Source organism: Mustela erminea, chromosome 1 (assembly GCF_009829155.1).
Source record: "Mustela erminea isolate mMusErm1 chromosome 1, mMusErm1.Pri, whole genome shotgun sequence".
Classification (NCBI taxonomy): domain Eukaryota; kingdom Metazoa; phylum Chordata; class Mammalia; order Carnivora; family Mustelidae; genus Mustela; species Mustela erminea.
The window spans coordinates 40,047,616-40,074,502 of record NC_045614.1 but is presented as its reverse complement, the minus strand read 5'-3'; the positions used below and the strand labels follow the sequence as shown (position 1 = coordinate 40,074,502).

Below are 26,887 nucleotides of genomic sequence, written 5' to 3'. Positions count from 1 at the left end.
CACAACTTCCCCCAAATTACCCATCTGAAGCCCAGACCCCACACTAGGTTCTTTCTAAAACACATGGTGTATGTTTTTCCTCATTGCAAGGGTAAACCCAGTTTCTTCAACAACAGGTGTATTTCTGGTGGGCTTTGGCTATAAGGCATTAGCAAGATTCATTAATTCAGTGTTTCTTTTATGTACTTGTCCTTCAATAGCAGAGCCTTCTCTTTACAGGCAAAACAAACAAACAACCAAAAAAACAGACAAGGAAAAAAGAGACCAGCAATTATCCAACCCTCCTCGAGACAACCGTTGTTAACACATTTGTGTATACCTTTCCTGATTTCTTTTCTGTATGCATATGTTATTATTTTTTTCTAAAAGTATGCCTAAATTATTCTATTTTGTAACTTTTTTTTTTTCCACTTACCCCATGACAGTGATGGTTATTATGCTTGATATGATGACTTGGTTAGGCTATGAAGCCCTGGTGTTTGGTCAAACATTAGTCTAGATGCTTCTGCGAAGGTGTGAAGGTATTCTGTAGCTGTGATTCGTATCTACAAGTAGTTGACTTTAAGGAGTTGGGTGGGCCTTATCCAATCAGTTGAAAGCTGTAAGAGTAAAAACTGGGTATTCCTGGAAGGGAAGGAATGCTGCCTTGAGACTAACAAAGAAGCTTTGCTTCAGTTCCGCCAGTCTGCTCTACAGATTTCAGACTTGGCAGCCCCCTCAAAACATGTGAACTGACCCCTTAAAACCCTCTCTCTCTCCCCGACTCCTTTCCCCCTCTTCTGTTTCTCTGGAGAACCCTGACCATTTCTGATGTAAACAGAGGCATGGATCTACCATATCGCTACCATATTACATACAATGACAAACATTCCTTTTATGCTTGTGCAGCCATTTAACTCATAACTGAGCGACACAGAACTTGTTTTCTCCTTCGTCTTATTAGCAGCCTGGAAGCATGATTAATTGGCTGAAAGGGAATGTGAAATTTTAAAAAGTAGAAAAAAAATAAAACCCTAATATTTCTGAAAAATATTAAAATATTATGTGTCTAAAGATACAATGAGGTCATAAAGCCACCTTACTGTGAATCAAAGTTATCCATACCTGTGATTGGGTGATATTCTTTCCAGTCAAATTGTCAGAGATGGAACCACAATTGCAACCGATGTGTTTTCAGCCAAATCAAATGAAACTACTGTAAACAAGGCTATGATGGGACATTTTTGTAATTAAATTTTTGCACACGTTGGAAAATATTTCCTTAAATTCTCCGAAGTGTAACTGCTGAGTCAAGCACTATGTGCTTTTAAAGTTTGAGGTCTATAATTCTCCCCCTGGGATTTACTCCAAGTCATGTATTTATAAGACAGAGTCTTTGAGTACATCCTATAAGCCAGACTACATTAGGCCCAAGATACTGAGACAAACTACATCCTTCGTTTCAAAGGGCTCATGGCCGAAGCTCACTTGCCTTTGTGCCCAGCACAGTGACCCCATAGGAGGCGCTCAACAAGTATTTGTTAACTGAACAAATGGACAAATGAATGAATGAATGAATGAGTGAGCGAGTCTCAGTTAGCTGTTGCTATGTAACAAAGCACCTTACTGGCTTAAAACAACAAAGAGCTGTTATCTTGTATGATTCTGTGAGTCAGTTGGGTGGTTCGTCTTGTCTGCGCTCCCTGACAAATGCTGGGGCTAGCATGGCCTCACTTGCTTAGATGGCAGAACTCAGACGAGTTGGTCTTGAAGGACCTTGGGCTGGAATGGGTCATCTCTGCTCTCCAAGGCCTCATATCCTCCCATGGGCTAGCCTGGGTTTGTTCACTTGGGGCTAGCCCCGGGGTTCCAAAGAGCAGCAGAAGAGAGCAAGTGCCAAGTCACATGCACTTTTCAGATCTTCAGCTAGGTCACACTTGCTCCTGTCCCATTGGTCAAATCAGGTCTCATGGCTACACCCAGACTTGGACAGACCCTGTGTGGATATAGGACTGGGAACAGCAGCCAGTAGGGAATAAAATTTCTTCCAATTCTAAGCTCACGGTCTGGGTCCTTTTACCTAAATGCCTGAGTTGGAAACTTGGTTTGGAGTTTCTGAAATTACACTTCAGGCCCTGAACTTTTTTACTAACATGTGTTTAACCCAATGTGTCTGATTCTGGAGGCCATGGCTAAGTAAAGCGTTTCTGGGGAGACTGAATGTGAGCCTCGAATGCGTGATGACTACCCTGCGTTCTGACCTTTTTCTTAACAAGCGTGGAGAATGATAACTCCGTGGCGCTGGGGCCACCGGTGACTCATTCCCTCTCTCCTCACGAACACAGATAAAGTTCATCCGTTACCTGGGTCCCCAATCACGTAGCCCCTTGGCTCCACGGACATCATTTTTCTACTTGCTCAGCACTTGGAAGGTAATTTAATGTGAAATTCCTTAGCATCCATTAAATGCTGGCCTCCGGATGGCACCATGAGGGGCCACTTGGGGAGCAAAGCAGCACCTCTCATTACAGAAACTTTGTGCAGATTTTCAAAGAACAGTTACCGAAATGATGCCTTCGCTACCACTTTTGTCCTGGAAATCTCTGTCTCCTTTTAAATGCACATGGCGTGTTCAAACGAGGAGAAAATAGTTGGTGGAAATCTCCTGCATTCTTTACTTGCGAGGGCACAGAGGTTAATTTGCAAAATAGTTCTCTAATGGAAGCCAGATTTGGGGAAAGTGAGGAAACAAATGTAAAAATCATGACTGGGAGTTGGGGGAGGGACACAATTGGATGGTGTGGGTCCCCTGACATGGGGCTGTCTGGGTCAGTTAGGCAAATAGGATGATCTTAATAGCTGCAATTTATTTTCCCTTTTGGGGCTCAGGGTTCAGTCGACTATTCTATGAGCTGTTTATTGTCTGAGCTGTTGAATTCTGAGAAACTTTCTTTGATGGTATCATATGGGAAAGTGTTCCCCGCAAACTCATATTCAGGCAGGTTTATCTTCTAGTCCTTACCATTTCTATTGTTCCCCCATCCCACAAGCAACACCCACACACTCACACCCCACAGTACTTGCCCCCTTCCCCACTTCCCATGTTGTCATCCCAGGAAAGGTGTAGAACAACACTTCTCAAAATATTCGTGTAAAGGACCATTTTTTTTTTTAAATTTCTAATCCGTTGCAGACCAATACTTTCATAAAATAGGAAAAACTGTATATAGGAATATACATATTAAAGGCATACAAAATACATGCCTGACTGTTTTATTATCTGACTGGGCAGGCATGAGAATGGTCAAATTGTTGTAAAGGTTTCTGAACATTTACTCTCCATTTCTATACTGAATTTGTTGCGAACTTGTGACCACGGGGCCGAGCGCACTCCGCACAGCATTGGTGTGGAGCCCCATTTCAGCGGCGGACTGAACGCATAGTGTTTGTTTCTTCACTCACCCGGTTACCCTGCACGCTTTATCTAGCCTGCGTTCCCCACCAGGAGCTCTGTGAAACAGTGCCGGTTAAAAATAAGACAGAGAGTCTGTCGAGTAGAGGGTGGACAGAGGAACAGGCTTGCCCGACTTGTGGGGCAAGGTTGTGATCATGTAGCTGGTGTCGGTGGGGGGGAGCATCTCACCCAAGCCTAAGGGCTCTGGGAAGGCTGGCGGGAGGAAGCAGCATCTAAGCCAAGTCTCGAAAGAAGAGGAAAAATGGGTTCAATGGAAAGAGGGGTCTAGGGTGGTGAGAGAGACTGGAAGGGAGAAGTCCTTTCCCCAGGAGAGGGGAGGGTGTTTGCGGATGTCGCGGTGTCTTCCGGGCAGAGCAAGGAGTTGGGTTTGCCTGAGTGCAGAGGTGGAGAAAGGGAGAGATGAGGCTGGGAGCTAGAGCTTGGGGACTGGGGTGGGGGTGGGGGTTCGTGCCTGAGGCTGTGCCAGGGAGTAAGGGCTTCATCCCAGGAGCACAGGAAATGCTGGAGGCTTTGGGCCGGGAAGCCCCCAGGAGCATATATGCATTTCCGGAGGCTCCCAAGTCTGCTGTGCTTAGAGGTTGCAGGGAGGTGAGGGACAGCTGGGGGCTGCTGCTGGCAGCCAGTTCAGGTGACAGGTCCTGGCCCCGCTTTGTCCAGTGGCCCTGAGGATCGGTGCCCAGCCTGCACAGATAGATGCAGAGCCCGCAGAACTCAAGGCAGATCATTTGCAAAAGGAAGGGAAAAGAAGCTTCCAGACCATTGAGCCCAAAACAATGTTGGGTGTGGGCTGTGCTGAGCTCGCCCGGTAAAGGGTAGGGCTGAGCTGACAGCCCACAGCTGCTCCTCTGGCCACCCCCCCCCCACTCCCCACCCCCCACCTGGCACAGGCAGAGCCCACCGCTTGACCCAGAGGGATGGCTTTCCCGGAGACTCTTTTTAAAATTGCTAGATCTCGCCCACCCCCAATCCGAATTACAGGAATGCAATGAAGGCATGACCAAAAGAAAGGGATTTACTCCTCATCACGTTGGGGAAAAAGCCAGCCTGGATTAAGTAGGTTTGCAATCCCCAATGCTGTACCTTCTGCCACTCTCTTTGTTTTTGTTGTTGCTGTTTTCTAATAACAGCCCAAAGCCCAGGGTTTGATGTCTGCAATGTGTACCACAAGGGTGTCTGCCTTTGTTTCCTGATGGACAGATGCTGTGACCGAAGACCAGCGTTTGATGCTGAGATCACACAACATTCTGCCAACATCAGTTAAATGATGAATCTCGTACAAATAATCCGTTTGGTGTTAAGGAGGGCGTTGAGCCAGATTGTAGTGATATCTCCTTATTTTTATTTATTTATTTATTTTTCGCATGCTAAGGAGGCAACGTTTCAGAGTGCCTGAAGTGGCTGGGCAGAAATGGAGGGAGGGGTTCCTGCAGGTGGACCCGGGTACCCTCCTCCCTCTGGGGCCTTGAGGGTTCTGCAGGTGCCACGCCCCCCCGGGGGGGGGTCTCAGGAATGGAGCCAGAGTGTGTCCTTCTGCTGTGTTTCTTTCCAGGGCCTGCGGTTTAGTGAAGGTCATTCCTCAGGGTCAGTACAGACTGAGTTAATACCCTCGGCGCAGGGAGTGTTAGGGGACAGGGCTTCTCTAACCAAATGTAAATCGTGGGCTCATACATTAAGTGTGCCTGCAGCTAGATTTCAATGCCTCATCATCCATCTGGAGCAGGAAGGACTTTTTTCCTTAATAATAATAATTTAAAAATTCCTAAAACAACAACAAAAAAGAATTGTTTGAGGGCTCATAATTTTTACTTCATCCCCATGTTAAGAATTAGGACCACCATACGGTAGGTGCTTAGTAAAAATTTGAGAACTAGATGAATGGGTGAATTGTCATTTCCCCACTCTTGTCAATTTCTGTAGACTCAGTTTTTATTTGTCTCCCCCACTTCTCCTGTGGGAGCCAGGATTATACCTGTCTTAATGAAGATTCTTTCCCCAGTGCCTAGCACAGGGCCCGGCCCTGAGGTTGAATGACCGAGTGTTGGATGGTGGAAGAGGAGAAGCCAGGGCTTCCCCTGCAGGGCCATGCCCAGCCCAAATGCTGACTCCTGGGGGGAGCCTTTCGTGGGCTGCCACAGCCTTCCCTGCCCACACCCACGGGGCCGCCCACAGCCTGGGACCTGCCCTACTGTAGATAGACCCCAGTGCTCTTCTGGGACATTCTGCATAGCTCCAGTGTTCCCCGGTAATGTTTGACACACTGATGTTCTTTTTATTGGCCTCCTCCCCTCATCTTGCTTCCCCCATGATCACCCCCAACTGAACAATTTGCACTTGAAACTTTATGTCAGGATCTACTTTTGGGAAAACCCAAAGTAAGACAGAGGGACCACGTCGTGCCTTTCTGGGGTGATAACCTCACCAGGAGAGAGCCACGTCCCCTCCCAACGTTTCATTTCGGAAAACCAGCAAACCATGTGGCAGATGTGAGAGTGTTTCCCGCCCTAACCTTGCTGGCTTATACACTCTTCGGACAGATGTTCTGCTACATACCTTTGCCCCCCTCTTCCATCGGGGCTGGTGTGACACAAGCACCCCCCCCCGCCCCCCACCCCGGCACTGTTCCTCGGGCAAGCTGCATCCTGTTCCCTTCCCCGACTTCCGACTCTTCCGCTGTCTGTTGCATTGAATATTCCAGAAGCAGCCTCAGTGGTGTTGGGAAAGAGGAAGGGTTCTGTCTCCCTGGTTCCATGCTGCACTGATACAATTTCCCAGGGCAGGAGACCGCAGAGTCTGTGTCCGTAGAGTAACACACCCCTCAGTTTTGTTAAAGAAAGGCACATCTGTCCTTGGAGCTGTTTTCCCTCCAAGGGCTCAAAAGGACAGAGCTGCTGCTACTACTTCAGGCTGAAGCCAGGACCCTGAGAGCCTGGTGGGGCACCTGGCAGGGCTGGGAGCAGAGAGCCCTGGGAGGAAGGGGAGTCCAGAGCAAGAAAGGCTTCCAAGTGTCTGCTTTTATGCACCAGGGGATGGTCTGCTGGGGAAAAGAATGTTTTCTTCTGGATGCTACCCCTGATTGTAAGAATGTCTGCCTTTTTGTGATAGTCTTGATGTAAACCTGTCCCCACCTCCCCCCGCCCCCATCTTGCTGGTTATAACCGAGAGGTTGAAGCTGAGACCCTCAGCAGCAACCAAAATCGATGTCATCCCTTGATCGGAATCTGTAGAGGGTGGGGGCCTAGCTCCCTCACGCAGGCTTGTGGTCAGAAAGCAGCTGTGAGTTCCTGTCGCCAGTCCCTGTCCTCAGCAGGGAGCCATACAAAGCAGAGATTTTTAACAGAAGCCTGGAAAAAGTAAACACTGCCAGCGGGAGAAACTCGAAACTTCTTCTAGTCAACAGGAAACGTTTCCCTTTGGGTCTGTCAGAAGCAGTCGGGAGCAGTGTGTGGAGCCCTAATTTTTCTTGTCTTGGGATGTAATAAAAATAGCCTCTCTCTGGGTGTCAATGAATGAGTCCTCCTCCCTGCATCACCACCACTATTTACAGCAATAATGAGGACTGGATGCTGCTCTGAGCTGAAATTTTGCAAAGTCGTGTTGCCGTTTTCGATTGCGGGGAGATTTCCAACGTGTTGTCCTTCTCCCTGGGACTGGAAAGAAATTGTGTCTGGAAGAGAGAAGAGGAAGGCTCCAGGGACTCAGAATGGAGAGAGACCTGGGGACAGACAGATGTTATCACTGGATCTATAGCAAGACCTTCCCAGGCTTCTAGACTCTTCCTTTCGGAGCCTCTACCCCCCCAGTGTTGTTTCCTGGCCGCTGGCACACCTCCACGACACCTGAGAGCCCCTCTGCCTCTGAAAGCCAGGTGACTTCAGGAAAGGTGAGCCACGAAGCTGAGGGGAGTGAGAGCGCAGACAAGTTCCTAGCTGATGTGTGAATGACAGCCAAGGTTATGATGGGAGAGACTATACAACGTCAGCCACTGCAGAAAGATAAACACATCCTATGAAAGGAGAGGCATGTTCACCATCTGAACTCCAGCACTGAGAAACCCAACAGCCGTCAGAAGACCCAGAGGCTACAGAAGACAGGGGTGCAAGCAGAGAGGGAAACTGCTGGGGAGCAGAAGGCAGGGATGCCACGAGAAGATCACATGCACAGTCACTAGCTCCATGATTTCTGCATATGTAATGGCTATGTTAGCCAGAGTCCTGTGTTTCTCAGGCACCTGACAGTGTTCTAAGGGAGACTCCGAGAAGAGTCCTTGCCCTCGAGGTACTTACTCTCTGGGAGAGGGTAGGGAAGTAAACCTCAAATGAAAGCTGTGCCCCACCAGTCAGTCTTCTGGTTATCCCAAATTTATGGACACCCACTATGTGATGTCCTGAGGAGGGTAGGAATGGAGGGTGTGGGAACAGATAATCAAGATTTTAAAATATTTTAGAATAATGAATATTTTAGAGAGTAAATATTTAAAACAATATTTAACATTTAAAAAGATGACTGTAGGGGTGCCTGGATGGCTCAGTTGGCTAAGCATCTGCCTTCTGTTCAGGTCATAGTTCCAGGGTCCTGGGATGGAGCCCTGCAACAGGCTCCCTGCTCAGTGGGGGATCTGCTTCTCCCTCTCCCTCTGCCTGCTGCTCCCCCGGCTTGTGCTTTCTCTGTCTCTGTCTCAAATAAATAGAAATCTTAAAAAAAAAAAAATTAAGATGATTATATCCCAGTCTCACTTGGATAGAAAGGAGGTGGCCAGTTAGCATACTGGGACAGGCAGGTCCTGGCGCAGTGCGGAAACGGAAGCAGAGCTCCTTGGGAGCGGACTTGTGCAGTGGCCTGTGTCCTGGGAATCTGCTTCTGTTCCCAGAGGACGCGCTCTGTGCCTGGATCCTGGGGATGGGCAGGTGCCCGGCTGCGAGAGACTGAGGACAAGACCCTGCACTTCATTCAATTAATCACAGTTTTGTTCTGCTTTGACTTTGTGATGAAGTCCCAGAACCTAAGTCAGGTTCGGTGGGGTGAGGAGGTTCGGAGCCGACGACTAAAGAAAGAATTCTTAAGACGTTGTTGGTGCAAAAGGTGATTTATTAGAGCACGGGGACAGGGCCCGTGGGCAGGCGGAGATGCGGCTGCCCTGGGTTGTGAGGGTAGGCATGTTATATACCCTGCGGTTGGGGGAAGGTGAGGGGAAGGGAGGTTTCAGTGGAGTTTTCATATGCTAAAGAGGGCCTACATGGTGCCAGGAGGTTCCAGGCCTGCCGGAGGCCTTGCCCTTGCGGCTGGATCAATGTTGTCTTTAGACCAGCCATTAACATTAAGATAGTTGGGAGACTTTTTGGTGGGGTGTCACAATCCTGCTACCAATCGTCTTTGTTAGTGAGATTTAGGACATTTGTAAGCCAAGGGAGACTCCTGTCTAGCAGGATTGTGAGCTCTGCAAGTTAACTATTTGCTTATTGTTCATGGCAGTCAGGGCTGCCTGAGGGATGCTACACATATGGAGGGGAGCGGGTGAAGAGGGGGTGCAAGGCGCCAGCTTTTGCTTTGTCCTCAGCCAGCCTCCTGCTCCCTCATCATTTGTACTAGCCACGTGTGTACCACCAAAGTCTCTTCTGTTTCTCACCTGTCTTTGCAAGTAACCACGTGGATGCAGATTCCAGATGATGATGTTTATGCTCATTGAAACCTAGGAGTCTGGGGGCCCCCAGGGGGCTCAGTGGGCTAAGTGTCTGACTTGTGGGTTTCCACTCAGGTCATGATCTCCTTGCTCAGTAGGGAGTCTGCATGAAGATTCTCTTTCTTCCTCTCTCTCTGCCCCTCCCCTCCCCGGTTCTCATGCACTCTCTTTAAAATAAATAAGCAAGCAAACAAACAAATAAAAATATTTAAAATTAAAAACAAGAACAGAAAAGCAAGGAGTCCGAAGGCCCCAGGCCCTTTCTCCACCTGGCTCCAGAACTTGGTGGGGGGCATAGAGGTTTAGCCTCATTTACCAAAAGATGGTGAGAAGACCGAGAGCCGGAGCGCTGATGGAAGTGTGTTAGAAATGCAGAGCATCGACCCCAGCCCCCAGACCTGCACAATCACAATCAGCCTTGTTAACAAGATCCCTACGTGATTTAGGTACACCTTGAACTCCGAGACAGGCTGGTTAGAGCACAGGCTTGCCAATCAAAAGGTCATGCCCTATATGACTGTGGACAGTCCATGCAAGCTCTCTGAGCCTTCAGTTTCCACATCTGAAAAGTGGGAATCGAATAATAGAATCTGTCAGATAGCGTTGTCTTCTGTGAAATAAATGACCCATATCCAGGGTCCCCAGGATAAGTGTTTAAAATATTATCATTATTAACCAGAGGATGACATCATCTGGCCATGCAACTGACCTTGGACCAGTATCTTTTTCTAGGGTCCAGCTAAGGGCACTGTTTGCTCAGTCCTTATACTAAGTTCTTGCTTAGACAAAGCCCTTTCTCCTTAGCTTAATAATTGGTAGAATTACAAAGGGCTGGAGCTGGAGAGAAAGGAAGTTCGAGTTTCTAGTAAGTGTGCCCTCTTTCCTTTTCACCTGAGGAAGCTGGGGCCCAAGACTTGAATCATAGGACAAAGGGCTGGCCCAGCCTGGGAGCCTGTTTCTGAATTCCCTGTTCAAATCTCTCACCATAACAAAAACAAGAGCTTCTGGGCTTTGGCACCTGCTTGGTGCCAGACACCAGACTGAGGGGTTTATCACAAGAAGCATCTCATTTAATCTACATAACAATCTTCCACTTCAAAGACCAGAAACCCAAGCTCTCAGAGTTAAGTAATGTGCCCAAGGCCTCAGAACCTCAAACAGCAAGCAGGGGCAGAATGGCATTCAGGGTGGGATCTGGTTTGCTGACTCCACTGTTCCCAGTGGACCCACCCCTTCTGCTCCACCCTCTTCTGGAAAGCTCCCTGCAGGAAAGACAGGCATGTGTGGGGGTGCTTCTGGGTATCGAATGTTCTGTTTCTTGGTCTGGGTGGTAGATAAAGGGCTATTCATTTTACTATTCCTCTGTAAACTGTGCAACTAAGTTTTCACACACACACACACATTGTATACATCAAAATATTGCACCGTCCTCACATAAAAACAAATAGAAAAGAATAGGGACATCTGGGTGGCTCAGTGGGTTGTGCCGCTGACTCTTGATTTTGGCTCAGGCTTTTATCTCAGGGTTGTGGGATTGAACCCTGTGTTGGGCTCTACGCTTGGCAGGGAGTCTGTTTGGGTTTCTCTCCTCCCTCTGCACCTCCGCCTGCCAGCTCATGCTGTTTCTCTCTCATATAAATAAATTGATAAAATCTTAAAAAAAGAAAAAAAAAGAAGAGGAATCTCTCAGGTGTTTGAATACAACCCTGGGGTATCTCAAGGTAGGAAGAAGGAGCCTTAGGCTTGACATAAAAGCAGGGAAAAGGTATCCTGGGTTTACTAGGAGCCTGGAGTTAGCACCTTGACTAGGGACCAGATCTGTCACGCCCTGAAGGGGTACAATAGGTTTTAGAAATGTTTCTAAAACCAGGCCAGGAAAAGAAGTATGTCTTTCGCTTTGCAGCTTCCTGGTTAGGACAGATGGCTTAGCATATTCTCTTTCACTGGTTTCCCAAGACTAATGGCAGGGTCATTTACGCTCTTGCAAATTAGGAAACCACCTAAAAGTCCACCAATAGGGACAAATTTAATAATGTACGGTGTCTCCATGTGAAGGACGGCCACTACAAGCCATTTAAAAACCAGGACATAGTGGACATAATAAAGGATTTTACCTACAGCTCTGGCCCCGCGGAGGGGTGGGGGGTGCGGGGGTGCGGGGGGCACAGGCGTCTCTTCTGGTAACTCATTCTCAACAGCACGTCCCCATTCTACCAATGAAATGGAGATTAGGGGGTAGAATATTTTGGTCAATATCCCAACAGCTGTGATGTGCAAAGACGTTTGTGACATCTTAAATTTAAAAACCAACTTCTGTCTCGGGCTGTGTGGGATCATTGCAGTTTTGTATATGATGGGGGATGGGTAATATAGATTATGTCACCTGTGAGCCAGCTCAAGCCCTGCCCACTGTTGCAGATATTGCTGTGGATTTCTTAACAGTTGATATGGAAGGAGTTCATGGCATAGTCAAAAAAGGAAGAAGAAAAAGCAGAATTTGCAATCATTGCAGTGTGTGTGTGTATGTAATCAGTGATTTTACACTGAGGGTGACATGTGCCTCGGGGGGACATCTGGCAATGTCTGGAGATATGTTTGGTTATCTACAGTGTAGAGACCAGGGAAACTGCTAAGCACCCTATAATGCACAGCATTGAGCCCACAACAAAGAATTATCTGACACAAAATGTCAGTAGCATTGCTGACACACATACACATACGCATACATGCAGAGAGAAAGAAAGTCTACAAGGAATATTTCAGAATAACAATTGTTATCGTTGGATGTAAGATGAATTTTTTTCCATAGCTCTATTTTCTCATATTTTTTTTTTCTAAACAAGGAACATGATTAAGTGTGTGGGTCGGGGGCGGGTGGGGCGGGAATCACCTAGTTAAAATTGCCTTAGGAACAGTTTAGCAGAGGGGAGCAAGGTTTGGGGGAAGTTTCCCGGGTTCAAGCTAACGTACCATATCAAGCCTCACCTCCAAGCGTTGGGTAAAAACCCAGCCCGCAAGGCCACCTGTGGGGGAACGCGTCTGAGGGCCTGTGTCCCAGTGGTGGAGGCCACGACCACCCTCGGGGAGGTCAGCGAGGCACGGTGGAGGTGAACTTGCTGGATTGCAGGAGGCGCTGTGAGAGCAGGAGGGCGCAACGCCCCGGCTTTGTTGCCGGTACTAATGATGGGGCGGCAGTCGCCTCACCTGCTTCTCATGCTGTGTGATGGCTCCGTCTGCTCTTTGCCCTGTTCCGCACTGAGCTGCGCTTCTGTAGCCACCTGGGTCACGGCTCCTTATGGGAACTAAAGAGAGAGACAATAGTGTCCCAGCTTAAAACAGAAAGGCCCGACAGCTGCTGAGCAGCGCTTGTGTAGGCTCCCTCCCAGGGCTGAGGAGCAGACATAAACCATCCCATATAAAGAGGGCAAGAGGGGCCCAGACAATGGCTGGAAGCTCGAGGGGCTCCTGGCAAGTTTCCTGAAAGCACGGGTGAAGAAGCAGACAGTGCTGAACAAAGGGCCACCCCCAGGGCCACCTCCTCAACCCCGCTCCTCATCAAGGGGGAAGCAGCATGTGCCTCTGTGCGGAGCCCCTTACTGAAGAGTTCCAACCTTTGAATCAGACCACAGGTTCCCAGGGCTAAGTGCTGGTCAAGTGCCTCTCCCGCCCTGCCCCCCTCCCATCCCCCCTCCCATCCCATCATCCCGGTTCAATTATGGACTAGATAATAGCTGGGCTCAGCGCTTTCTCTGAGCATGCTGGAGAAATCTTTTTCTTGCCAAGATTTTCCAAATCAGTGTTATGCGTCTGAACTAAGCAGATTCCCGGACCTGTGGCTGTAGATCAAGTATGGCAAATAGGCTTCTAGTCTTGGAATGATGGGAGGTGGCTGTCTGCAGTGCTGGGTCAAGAAGCTCCCCGGGACTCCATCCAAGAGAGTGAGGAACGAGCTGCGATTGCTGAACTCTGCCTGTCACGGGTATATGTCTCAGGAGCTGTGCCTGAGTGCACCTCCCTGCCTGCTTTTAGCCCTTGACCAGACTATTCACGTGGTTATTCCCAATTGTATTGGAATTTCTGATCCTGCCATTCCAGTAGGCAGTTATTACCAATTCCAGTGGCAGGATATGACACCTCACCAGCATCTGAATAACTTTAGGGACTTGTCAAATGCAGATTCCTGGACCTCAGTAACCTCTGTTAGAGTATCCTGTAGGACTTACCTAAAAATGCCAGTTTCTGGGTCTCACTCTGGACCTCCTAATATGGAGTATCTTGGAGGTGAATACAGAAATCTTTACTTTTAGCAAGCACCTCCAGATGATCTGTAAGCACATCAGAATCTGAGAACCATTTATCTAGAGATATTGTTTCTACCTGGAACAACTAGAAACATTCTTAAAAATTGCTATTCAGTTATGGTGGTTTTAAAATATGTATGAGGTTTTTTTTTTTTAAAGATTTATTTATTAGAGAGAGAGAGCGAGCACACAAGAGTTGGGGGGAGGGACAGAGGGAGAGAGAGAGAGATAACCTCTAGTGGACTCCCCACTGAGCGTGGAGCCTGACACAGAGCTCAATCCCATGACCCTGAGATCATGTATCGAGTCAGACGCTTAACCAACTGAACCACCCAAGCGTCCCTATGTCCAGTATTCTTTAATATTCCTCCCTTGCAAAGTTGGAGCCTAATCCCCACCCCCTAAGTGTGAGCCAGACTTAGAGACTGACTTATCATAAATAGAACGTGGAGCAATGTGCAAGGACATGACATCTAAGATGAGGGGATAGTGGCATAAGGCCTCCTCCTTACTCTCTTGCCTCACTGCTTTGAAGGGAGCCAGCTGCCAGGTCATAAGAACAGCCTGACAGAGAGGCCCCCGTGGAGACTTGCCGCCCGAAGCCATGTGAGTGAGCCATCAGGAGGCCCCAGTCTAGCCTTCAGATGACAGCAGCCCCAGCTGACGCTTTGAATGTGACCTCATCAGAGACCTGAGCTGGGGCACTTAGCTAAGCTGCTCTCAGGGTCCTGACCCACGGAAACTGAGCTAACAAGGGTGTTATGTTTGAATCCTCCAAGTTTGGGGATTATCTGTGATGCAACAACACAGGACGATCATGTGAGTAAAAAGATGTTCTCCACTGATTTTTCCCAGGGCTCCGCCTTTCACTTAGTGAGGTGAACACCAGGATCACCAGCCAATGCTCCAGTCAGAGCCAGCCAGACTCTGTGGGCAGCCATCTGAGACTCAGGAAGGCCGAGATCCTTGCGGGAGGCCCCCGAACTGTGTTTGCCCAGAGGAGTTCTGTTTGATGTCCTACCTGTGTGTACATAACCTTTGCCCTGCCTCCCTGCAGGTTTAAGCCCTTATTGATGCTCACAAAACCTGAAATACTCAGCCCCAGTCCTTTCCCCCAGCTCATATCTTCCAGCATTTTGCTTCTTTACACACCAGATGTTTCTCTGTCCCCCCAGTCCCTCAAAATCCATGCCTGCATGCATTTGCTCATACTCCCCTCTGCCAAGGGTGTCCTTCCATGCCCTTGTATCCCCTGCTCTACAACTCTTCTCAGCTTCCCCACATCCCCTCCATGAGTGTGGGGGCTTGGGCTCTGTTCCCCCAGCACTTTGGATACCCCCGGAATGATACAAACCTTATTTTACGGTGTTCTAAGTTTTGTTTTGGGGGGTCTAGGTAATAGTTCTTTTGAAGGACAGTCATTTGAGCACCCAAATGTCAGCATGGAGAATTTCTCTTTGTTTCTACTTCAAGTCTACCTCCATGGTTCTCCATGTCAGTGTGTTAAGAATTCTTATATATGGGGATATATGCAATCTGAATTTAAATACAACTATGAACTTTTTATGCAATTGAAAAAAAAAATCACCTTCCCTGTAATCAATCCCAGCTCCCCATGTCCTTAACACCTTGACTTATACGATTTACACGGTATGTACTTGGGCAGGACTGCAGTCCTGCACTGTAGTAACTCATCTAGAATCACAGACTGCCAGCAATGGAAAAAAAACCTTTAAGATGATCTAGGCCTGTAGTTCTTAAACTTGGTGTTCTATACTCCTTTAAGAGTATAATGAAAGCAACAGAAATCCCCAAGAGAAAACTCTGCCCCCCCACCCCGAGATTCCTACATGGATCTAGTTTAAACCCATTTTATAGATAAGGAAAAAGAGGCTTAGAAAAGGTAAGCAAACTGGCTGAGATCTCACCAGCCAGTGAGGTGGCTGGACTAGAACCCAGATTTCTTTATTCTTCCATCCCTGGTTTGTTCCCTAGATGAGGGTGGTTCCCATAAGCAGCCCAAGTCTGATCCAGCCTACTCTCTGCCTGTGATGAACAGAGAGGCAGAACCCTCACTTCGTGTCTCTAGCCTGTGACACTTCACCTTAGTTGGGACAGTTGAGCAGGATCCTCTAACCTGGGGCTGTTTCATCACTCAGAAGTTTGGAGAATGTCAGGACTTTCCCTTCCTCCTTTAAAGGATGGGTTGGACCCAGAGGTTCTGACCACCAATATGTGGGTTCTAGGCAGAGGTTTTGATCTGAGTCAATATTGGCCAGTTAGACCAGCTGGGATTCATGATGAAGAAACCCAAGACAAAAATAGACTTCAGCGGTAGAACAGAGAGGAAAGAAATATGTGCTGATATAAAGTAGGAAAATTGTCTCCAAAATGAGCTAAGTAGGTTCAAACCAGATGTTAAGGACAAGGGAAGCTGGTGTTGATTAAAGGGAAGGTGAGAGGTATGAGGACAGAGATGCCCAAGAGCCAAATGTCTCCCCCAGGTAGCTAACTGGTATCATTGCTGCTTTTTTACATAGGTATATTAGAAGGGACTGATTGGTGTCTGTCAGGATGGTTTTGCTTATAACACCAAAACTATGTTAAAACCATAAAGGGTGGGGGGCCTGGGTGGCTCAGTTGGTTAAGCCTTCCACTCTTGATTTCTGCCCAGGTCATGATCTCAAGGTCATGAGATCCAACCCCCACCTCCCCACCCCATTCTCCACCACTTGGCTCTGCACTGGGTGTGGAGCCTGCTTAAGAATTTCCCTCTCTCTCTGCCCCTCCCCCCACCCCCCTTTCTTTAAAAAAAAAAAAAAAAAAAGCAAAACCATATAAAGAGTTTGTCAGGTTTTGTAACTTCAAAGTCCAGAGGCGGGTTAGACTTTAGGAATAGTTCGATCAAAGATCTGGCTCAGTTTCTCAGTAACTTTGTTAGCTCTGCCCTTCTTTGGCTGCTGGCTTTGTCCTCAGACTGGGTTCCTCATTGTAGCGAAGTGCATGCAGCAGTCTCAGGTCCCATACCCATATACCACGCTCTTGAGAACAAATGCAAAACAGGTAGCCTTTCTTTCTCTAATCACTGAACAAAAGTCCCGGGTATCACTCTAATCAGTACTTGAATCAATCATTGTGGCAGGAGAGCTGAGATTACACGGAAGGGCTGGGCCAGTCCCGGCCCGCTCTTCAAGCAGAGCTGCCACACCGCAGAGCTGGGGGGATAGGAGGAAGGGAGGTGGCTACAATGTTCGCTCCATGGATTTCAGGGGCTATGGCAGGATCTACTAGCTTTGTGACAATCTTGTATTTCTCAGAAGTCCTAGTTTGATCTGGTCCACACCGTGTATTTCCAGTTTTCTCCCAACTCCTTCTCTAGGCATGATTGAACCCCTCTGAGTCCTGCCTGGTCCTTTTGTGAGCTGTGAATCTGACACTGAAATATGCCAATTCAATGTTTTAGAATCATAGAAAAATCTGAACAAGAAGGGGGTGGTTTGAAGGCATCTCATCTTCATTTTTAGAGAGGTGTTTCCCATCCGGATTCCATATTCAGTGCTCTTTCTCTGACCCACTGGGAGGTTCCACAGGGTAAATTTTGGAAGAACAGGTTTGATGGAGTTCTGTGACTTAAGAGCAGGGCAAATCACTTAAACTCTCTGAGTCTTGTTTCCCTCATCTGTCAAGTGAAAATGGTGACCGTAGAGCTTACTTTATAAGGGATGGTGAGGATTAAGTCTGTATGCATCTCCTAGTGCTGCTGTAACAAACAGCCACGCATTGAGTGACTTAAAACAAATACACACCTTTATCGTCTCCCAGATCTGAAGGAATGAAGTTTGAGACCAATGTATCTGCACACTGTTCTGGCAGCTCCTGGGGAGAATCCGTCTTCTTGCCTTTTCTAGCTTCTAGAGGCCCCTCTTCCATCCCAAGAGGGTTTCATTCCACCCTCTGGCTCCATAGTCCAATCTCCTTTCTCTGACCTTAACCCTCTTGCCTCCCTCAGTCAAGGCCCTTGAGATGACATTAGACTCAGCCAGATAATACAGGATAATATCTCCATTTCAGGATCCATAACTCAATCATATCTTGCGAAGTTTCTTCTGCCACCTATGGTCATGTATCTACCGGTACTGGCAATGAGGATATAAACTTTCTTTTTCTTTTCCTTTTTTTTTTTTTTTGGCAGTGGGAGGGACATTTTCTTTTTATCACAAAATAATACAATGAACACAAAACCATGTCGCAAAGTGACAAGTACACAGTAAGCATTCACTAAATGCCATTATCATGATGTAGGTGTCACCTACTGTGTGCCCAGCACTGTGCTAGATGTGGAGCCACAGCAGTGGTCCAGACAGATGTGGCACCTTCCACTGTGGGGTTTGGCCAGTCTCATCGGTATAACCTTTGAATTCTCAGATTCTTATGTACAATGATATACTTAAATCTATTTCAAATATGCTCAGGGACTGTCATCAGTCAGCTTTTGCTGTGTAACTACTCCAAAGCTTACCAACTCAAAACTACCCAGTGTGCTCTCAATTTTGTAAGTCATGAATTCTAGTTCTTTTCTTCTGGTCTGGGCTGGACGTGGTTGGGTATCAACGGGCTCAGCCGTGGTCATTGGGGGCTGCTGGTTCATAGTGGTCTTGGGTGGGAGGCATGGGGCCTCTCTCCGTATGGTTTTCATCACCCAGCAGGTTGTCTGGGCTTGTCCATGTGTTGGCGGAAGGAAGCAGCAAGAGTAAAGGTTGCAAAGCCTCTTAAGTCCCAGACTCAGAACTGATGCACTGTAACATCTGTCCCTTCCATCGCTCCAAGAAGATCCCAAGCCCCAATTTAAGGGGTAAGGAGAAAGACTTCAGCGCTCGATGGGAGCAGCACTAAACCATTTTGCCGTCTACCATCCTGACATGGCAGGGAAGAGGAAGGGAGAACAGAGGTTGCATCCCTGTGGAACAGTTCCTGGAGGAGAATGTTCCCCAGGAAAGGAGGCAGCAAGGCCACAACCTGTTCAGGAGTGGCCTTGGGGTGGCTCATTATTCTTGTGCTTTCTGTGAAGCACAACGAATTAGCATATTTCTTTCTCTCTGTGCTCAAATGCCAGGCCCCAAGATCTCTATTATAAATGACACAATTAAGTTGTTGGCAAGAAAAAGTCAAGTTCACCAACCTTTCTTCCCTTTTTCAAGGAAGCTAGTGAGGACAAGCAGAGCAAGCACACGAAAGTCTGAACAAGCAACAAAAGACATATAAGTCTGGAGACATTAAGAGAGGTCATTGGAACACTAAGTCTCCTTAAAACAAAGGCTTCTGTTTGTCATTGGCAAATGAGAGTGGAAAAAGCAGGATATGAAACACTTGATTCAGCCTTACCGTATCCCAACTTTTTAAAGAGAAAAATATTTCCTTATATATAGGCCTACAGAAACAACTGAAAAGACAAATACACCACAGTATTAACAGCAGTTGGTCATCTTTGCTGGGATTAAAGGTGATTTTAATTGTTTTTTCTACTTCTCTGAACTTCCCAGATTTTCTCTAGTAAACTGGGTTACTTTAGTACCGGGGGGGAAAAAAGTAATTAAAAATATCCACAATAAGTTGGTTCTAATTTTTTCAACATTTATTATTTTTTTTAAATCTTTTTTGTTTTTTAAGATTTTATTTATTTATTTATTTGTCAGAGAGAGAGATAGAGCACAAGCAGGCAGAGTGGCAGAGAGAGGCAGAGAGAGAAGCAGGCTCCCCACTGAGCAAGGAGCCCGATGCAGGGCTCGACCCCAGAATCCTGGGATCATGGCCTGAGCCAAAGGCAGCGGCTTAGCCCACTGAGCCACACAGGTTTTCCAAATTTTTTCAACATTTAAAAACAAAGCTCTGAGTTATCTGATTGTGTTGTTAATGGTACTTGCTGGAATTGGGGCTTCCATATTGTTTCCTTTTAAAATGATCCTGGGGCATTAATTTGTACACTAAGGCCATGGACTATTAATTTTAAGTTTATAAAATAAAATGTGTTCGTACGTTCCTTCCATTTGTTATCAGTCTCTCACTTCTCTAAATGCCAGGAACTCAAAGATCTTTAGCAAGTGAGATAGCCGGAGGACATTACACTGTCTTCACACAGTGACTCTATACAGGTGTGACTTAATGTCCGATCTCAAGGGCACCTGGGTGGCTCAGTCAATTTAGTGTCTGAGTCTTGATTTCAGCTCAGGTCATGATCTCAGGGTTGTGAGATCAAGCCTCATGTTGGGTTCCACGCTGGGCTTGAGCCTGACTAATGTTCTCTCTCTTCCTCTATCCCTCCATGCTCCCCCCAAAATAATAATAATAATAATAATAATAATAATAATAATAAAGAATAATGATATCTGACTCTTATCAGTGTAAATATATACACAAAACAGGCCTGCAAAGAATATTTCTGCATCTTTTGTACAGATCTTATCTGTATTTGCCTCATGGTACTTTCCATGGAGATCCCTTTGGTAGATTCCCCTTATAAAGCTTATGGAGAAGTTTGGTTTCCATGATGTATGGCTGTGCTTCCTGTTAGGAAACAATAAAATGAGGTTATTTATCTTGGTTTCTCTTTGCCTTTGCTGCTGGGAAGCTTAGAATCAAATTTTGTGCTCAATTAAGGGGACTTCCTTTAGCCAAGTTTTTCTATCTTATTAAATAGTACCACCATCGATCTAACCAGCTGTAGCCAGAAATCCAGACAACATTCTAGAATTTTCTGTCTCATTGTGGCAGTTACCCATCTGGGAGCTTTTTCCTTTGAACTCTCTCTCTCTGATCCGTCCATCCACCATTTTGTGCCTGTGTTGCTCAAATAGCCTAACTGGACTTCCCAAATCTTACCGTACCCTGCTCCTCTACCCACTGCCTCAGCCCAAACCAGAAATCTGTCTTGTGCACTGACAGGCCAGTTTCTAACACTCCAGCCTAATCCTGTAAACTTGTCATTAAAAATCTTTACATGCAAAGTCTCGGCTCCTTAGTTTCTCTTGCGTAAGTCTCCATCTGTCTCTCAGCTGCCATCTTTCTTCAGTCTAGCCACACTCAATCAGCAAGGCACACCCTGTCTGGTCTCTGGGATTCTGCACATCCTGTTCCCCTGCCTCAAATGTTCTTCTCGCTTCCCCACCCCTCTTTGGCTCGGTCACTGCCATGAATCTTCCTCGGAGTTTCTTTCCTGAGGCCATCCCTGGTTCCTTCCCCTGATCCCGGACTGGTCAGGTGCCTCTCCTGTGAGTTTCCACGCTTCCCCACCGTTCTCCTGCCTCAGCTTCAGTCATGGTGAATTGAAGGGTGACTGACGGTCTTTGTCTCTCTGTCTCTTGCTCTGACATGTCATTCTGAGAGGGACTGCTCCCAGGTCTGTCTGTTGCGGCATTCCCTGCCTGACCTGCAGCTGATGCTTGCTGAATATTTTTAAAGGAATGAATAAAGTAGTTTTCTGGCATAAACATCTTCCTTCCCACCCCCTCTGCTCCCCCTCTTTATTTATGTATTGCTTGGCCCTATTGCTCTATATAGTGCCTTTCAGTTACCTAAGCCAGCCTATAATAGATTGTTTTTCAGAAATTGTCACAATGTCCCTTGCCTTGCAGAACATCCTGTGGAGGACCCATTTGCCCACCCCTTGAACCTGTGCAGCCGCCTGATTAATAACATGCAGCTGATGGAATGGGGCTGGCTTTGCTTTAGTTCAGGCGGCCTTGAACGCTTCTATTCCTCTCTTGGAACTGACCCGCTGCCGTGTGCACTAGCCCGAGCTGGCCTGATGCCGGATGGCAGACCCAACTCCAGAGCCCCTCCACTGCACCATCAGGCCCCCAGACGCACGAGACCATCACAGACCCAGCCTCGGGCAGCCCCACACAGACTGCCTGAGTGAGCCCAGAGGAGATCAACTGACCTTGGCCCAGATCACTGGGCATGCCTAGTTTGGACAAACAGGCTGAGGAGCATAGTAACAAAGGCTTGTTGTCATAAACCCCCATGTGTGGAGGTGGTTTCTTACAGTATGTCTTGGGATTGTTCCTGGTCACTGACCTTAAGGGACACACTCTCCTTCCAACCACAGGTTGCTACATCAACGTCTCTAGAGGCTTAGGGTAGTCTTGTCTTCTTTCTGTCTAGCACCATAGGGTACATAATCCAGACCTGTTTTTAAGGGCAGAATTATAAAGCATATCCCAACTATTAGGTCGCCAAAACCTTCTTACACAATTATTCTTCCAACATCTCCCACCTCTACCCCTAAAAACAAAGCAGATTTTAATTTAATTCCTCCTCCCCGGACTCTACCCAAGGTATCTGTATGTTGCTTGTACTGCGATCCTTTGAACTAGTACAGGGACTGGCTCTGAAGCCTATGTGACCTGGTGCTAGTAACTGAGTCCTCCATGACCTCCAGTGAGTCACTTCTCTTGTCTGGGTTTCAGTTTTCCTATCTGTGAAATGGGTGCTATAATTCCACCTACATCCAGGGCCTTTGAATATTTATCCATTCCATGAGTATTTCCTGAGGGCCTCCTATATGCCAAACATTGTTCTGGGCACTGGGGACATACCAGTGAGCAAATGCAGGGGAAATAGGCTTTGTCCTACGAAGCCTACCTTCTACTGGAGGGAGACAGACAATAAAGAATGAATAGAAGAAAATGATGTAGTGTGATTGAAAGTAAGTACAATTACAACACATAAATATGGGTAAGGAGGATCAAGAGGGTGAGAGGGGGCTGGCTGTGTGGGTGCTGGTTCCATTTCACACATCATATTGTTAGAGTAAGTCTTACTGAAATGATATTTGAAGCAAGGCTTGAAAGAGGGGGCAGTTGGCTTTGCAGGTATGTAAGGGAAGAGAGTGCAGGGCAGGATGGCCAGGGCCAAGGCCCTGAGTTGGGAACGTGCCTGGTGTGTTTAAGAAGACAAGAAGCATGTGTGTCTTGAAAGGAGCACGAGGCAAGAGCAGCAGAAGCAGGCAGAGAGAAAAGGGGCCAGGGAGCTTGTGGTGAGAACGAGAGAACACTTTTGAGGCTTAACTAGTAAGTGCTCTATCCATGGCAATGGTACCAACTGAGGTCAGCTCCCAGGAAAGGTAGCAAGGAACACACCCTCCCCATCCCCCCACGTAGAGGACACCACCTTGGGGCAAAAGAAAGCGTCAGGTGCTTTTTGAGTTCAAGATTCCACGCTATAAACCTGGAATTTTCCCCTCTCCCCTAGGGCTCTCTGGCCAGGGGTCACTGCATAGAAATGTGATATTCCCTCCCAAGAATCAGGGAGGCTGGTGTGGGCACCCGGATACCAAGAGCTTTTTCAAGCAGCAGCCAAAGACACAACACATCAGGCGGAACCAATTTTCTAAATCAAACCCACAAGAGAAAACCATTCCACCTGGGCTGTGCGTAGACCTGTCAGTTTCTCCATCCTCCCTGCCCTGGGCTGACAAGAGTGGTTTTAGGCATGGGTTTGATCGCTCTGGAGTGATAAGGGCCAGGGGTTCTTGAAAACGGGGCACAGAGAGGACAAAGGAGGGAATGAGGTAATGGGCATGCTGCTAATCAGACAGGAAAAGCTTGGAAACAATAATGTGAGCATTAAGAACTGATGTGTCCTTATTCATATCTTAAGCTGCTGGAAATGGTCAGGTCCACTGATCACGGACGCTCTTGCTCTCACACATTCTGGGGGGTGAGTTACCGTGTTACCCCTTCATTACCCCTAAGCCCTCCCTTCCAGCCTACATCACGGTGCAGACTCCTGCCCTCACCATTAACCAGGCTGGGAACCACAGGGACCTGCTGAGGTAGCACCGGGCCTGGGAGCCGTGGCCCCAGGTAAGGCTCCAGCTGCCGAGCACTACTGGCCCAGTCATTTAAAGGCAGTTTCAGGCCCAGCACTCAGTCTGCTGCATTGCTTAAAGTGAGCATGCGTGAGAATGCCCAGGGGGAGGCTGTGGCGACGCAGGCGGTGGGTCTCTGGTGGGACCCGAGCTTCTGCGTGGGGACTCCCTGGTGCTGCCAATGCAGGGTAAGCTCATCCCACTGGGGTTGCAACTCTAGTAGCACATTAGAACATCCCCACCCTCCCACCCCTGCCACCCCCCAGGTGAGCTGGAACTGAATACGATTTCAGGCTCCATCCTGACAAATATTCTGATATAATTGGCTTAGGGCAAATTCTGGACAGAATCCCAGTGATTCTGTCAGGCAACCAGGATTGAAAACCACTGGTAAGGCCCATGCTCCTCACCTTCCAGTGCTTTAGGTAGAGAACTATGTATTTTATCTTCCAAACTGGAACACAGTTTTTAAAAAGATTTATTTATTTGAGCAGAGAGAGACCTCTCAAAGAGCACGCACGTGAGGGGGAAGGGGCAGAGGGAGAGAGAGAGTGACTCTCCAGCAGACCTGAGTGTGGAGCCGGTTGCCAAGCTCAGCCCCATGACCCTGATCATGACCTGAGCCGAAATCAGAAGTTGGACGCTTAACCCATTGAGCCACCCAGGTGCTCCTGGAGCACATTCTAGAGTGCAGGGGGTCGGGAATCACACAGGCTCAGCATACAGGCTCTCAGTATAAACCAGGGTTATCCTGAGAAAATCCCCACGTGTAGTCAGTTCCACTGTAGCCCAGTGGGGCCTAAGCCATGCCCAAGGTCACGCTAGTGATAATGATAGAACCCAGACTTGGAACTCAAGCTCCTGACTCTTGAGTTGTCATTTCACTTTCTCAGAACCTTAATTACTCAGTCTGTGAAATGGGAATAAGAAGGCCTATCCTGTCAACTCTAGAGTGACTGTAAAAGAAGGCCATAATCCATGAAAATGTGCTTTAAAAGCTTGAACCGCTCTGTGGAATGGGAAGGCATTTCTATTATTGTGAGTCTGTGGCCACGAGAGCCAGGCTGGGATCTACCCGTCCTGAGTTAGAGCAACCACAGCTCTTTGAATAATAAATAATAAATAGGGCGTATTAGGTAAAATAACCTTGACAAAGTAGAAAAGTGGGGAGATGAGAATCAGAGAGGCATTTGATAGAGAGGAGTGTCATTCCCTAAATCCAGATTGAGCAGAGGCAGGCTGGGTGAGGGAAGATAAGAATCTCAGGGTGGCCCACAAGCTCAATGGGAATCAATAATGTTGTCTCCAAAAATAATGAAAATATATAATAGTATTATATTACATATACATATATATTATAATCCTATAATAATATATAATTATTATTATTATTATTATGACACATAAATAGAAGCATGTTTAGTTTAAACCATGAGCTCATCCTACTGGGCATCTCAGACCTGAGGCTGGTGTCAGCATGAAGAGGGTAGATATGACATTAGAGCTGAATTTGTTGAGGTTGGGGTGGGGGGGTTCTGCAGAGGAAATCCCGTCTAATCTATACATTTTACAGATGAAAACACTGAGGCCCAACAACCAGCAGTTTATTGTTGAAGCTCAGACTGGGCTCAAGGTCTTGAAACAGCCACTCCAAAGTCTATCTCTATGTGTTTATGTCAAAAGAAATACCAGTTAGGGCTTAATCAGTATACTGACCACATGCCATTTTAATATCCCCCCAAAGTAATGGCAATCCTCTATTATCAGCGAATACCCAGTTTCTGTTCAGTTGCCCCCAGTCGTCTCAAAAGCATAGCTTTATGATTGACTTCTTCAAATCAAGAACTGAATTCTTCTCTTCATCCCAGCACTGCATTTGCTCGAGTTTGTTTTAATCTTTAACAGTTTCCCTCTCTTTTTTAACGCTATTCATTAGGTGAAAAAAGAAACCGTAGGGGTGGAGGGGGGCCTAGCTGGCTCTGTCAGTGGAGCAAGCAACTCTTGATCTCAGGGTCATAAGTTCAATCCCCACATGGAGCATAGAGCCTACTTTTAAAATTTTTTAAAATAAAAAATACATAAATAAACAAAAAAAGAACTCCTGGGTTGTTTGTCCCATAGAATGTGCCACGTTAGAGATGTAACTGAGTGTATCCAGTGGTGACCTTGAACACACCTCTCTATTCCCTGTAGCTCCTGTGAACTCTAGAGCTTCTTTTGGGTTCCGTGTCTGTGGTAACACTTCCTTACAGGTGGTGCCTGGTGCTTTCTGTCACATCATCTGTCCTATCAGATGTTTGCAATGTAATAGGGCGCTGTCTCTGTCAGAAATACTGAAGTATTTAAAAGAGAAATAGGGACCCCTAGGTGGCTTAGTCAGTCAAGTGTCTGCCTTCGGCACAGTCATGATCCCAGGGTCCTGGGTTTGAGCCCTGTGTCGGGCTCCCAGCCCCAAGCAGAAAGCCTGCTTTTCCCTCTCCCTCTGTCCTTCCCCCCTGACTAGTGCTCACACTGTCACAAATAAATAAATAATATCTTAAAAAAAAAAAAAGAAAAGAAACAATTACATGCCGGTATACATTTATCCAAACCCGTAGAATGTACATCAGGACTGAATCCTTACCTGAACTCTGGACTCTGGGTGATAACAATGTGTCATGGAAGGCTCAGCAATTGTGATAGTTGTGACTGTATGTGGGGGGAGGGGTGTTGGTAGTCGGGGAGGCTGTTCCGGCGGGCAGGAATTATACGGGAAATCTCCGTACCTTCCCCTGAATTTCGGGGTGAAACTAAAACTACTCTAAAAAAACAAAGTCTATTAAAACACACACACACACAGTGAAGCAGTGCCTTTAGAACACTCTGGTGGGGACAGCAAGGAGGTGACTAGCAAGGAAGGACAATGGGCCAGGAATGGTAAGAGCTGGTTGTTGCTGCAGGGCAAGGGGATGGGGTGGGGGAGCTTGTTGGACATCCTCTCTCCTGTTGTGTATTTGAGAATTTCTATGACAAAAATTACACACAATGAGATGCTGCTGGAAATGCCCCTAAGAAGATATAGCAGACACCATGGGTCAGCTTCTAAGCCAGTATTCATTCCTTGTCCCTCTGTTCTCTCTCTTCCGCAGAGAATCTCAGTTCTGCTCAAGTGAGCATGCTCTCTACCTGGCTAACTCCGGCCCTAGCAGAGAAGGCGATCTTCGGTGCTGGCTGCTCTCCGACATGGCCCCCATGATGCATTCAACAGAGGACGTGCTCAAAAGATGTACCGTATGTTCATTACAGTCTTTTGTCTTCACAAAAAAACCAATGAGAATATTATCGTCCCCCCTTCACAGGTGAACATGAGACTTTGAGAAGTCGTGTGCCTTGGGTCACTGGCCTGTGATCTTAGGTCCATGCAGCAACAACAAAGCCCACATTATTTATTTAGTGAGAGAGAGAGCGAGATGGGGTGGGGGTGGGGGTTGGAGGTTGGGGCAGAGGGAGAGGGAGAACCTCAAGCAGACTGTGTGCTGAACACTGAGCCTGACTCTGAGATCATGACCTGAGCCCAAATCAGGAGTTACCACACACACTTATAGCCA

At 47.2% G+C, this 26,887-nt stretch overlaps 1 long non-coding RNA gene across 1 annotated transcript in view; it reads left to right on the top strand.

Moving 5' to 3' along the window:
• LOC116579526 overlaps window positions 1–26,887 on the top strand; it is an 86,099-nt gene that overhangs the window by 22,442 nt on the left and 36,770 nt on the right. Inside the window, exon 3 of the long non-coding RNA XR_004281311.1 lies at window positions 26,429–26,570. This is a non-coding gene — a long non-coding RNA (uncharacterized LOC116579526). The remainder of the gene's footprint in view (window positions 1–26,428; window positions 26,571–26,887) is intronic.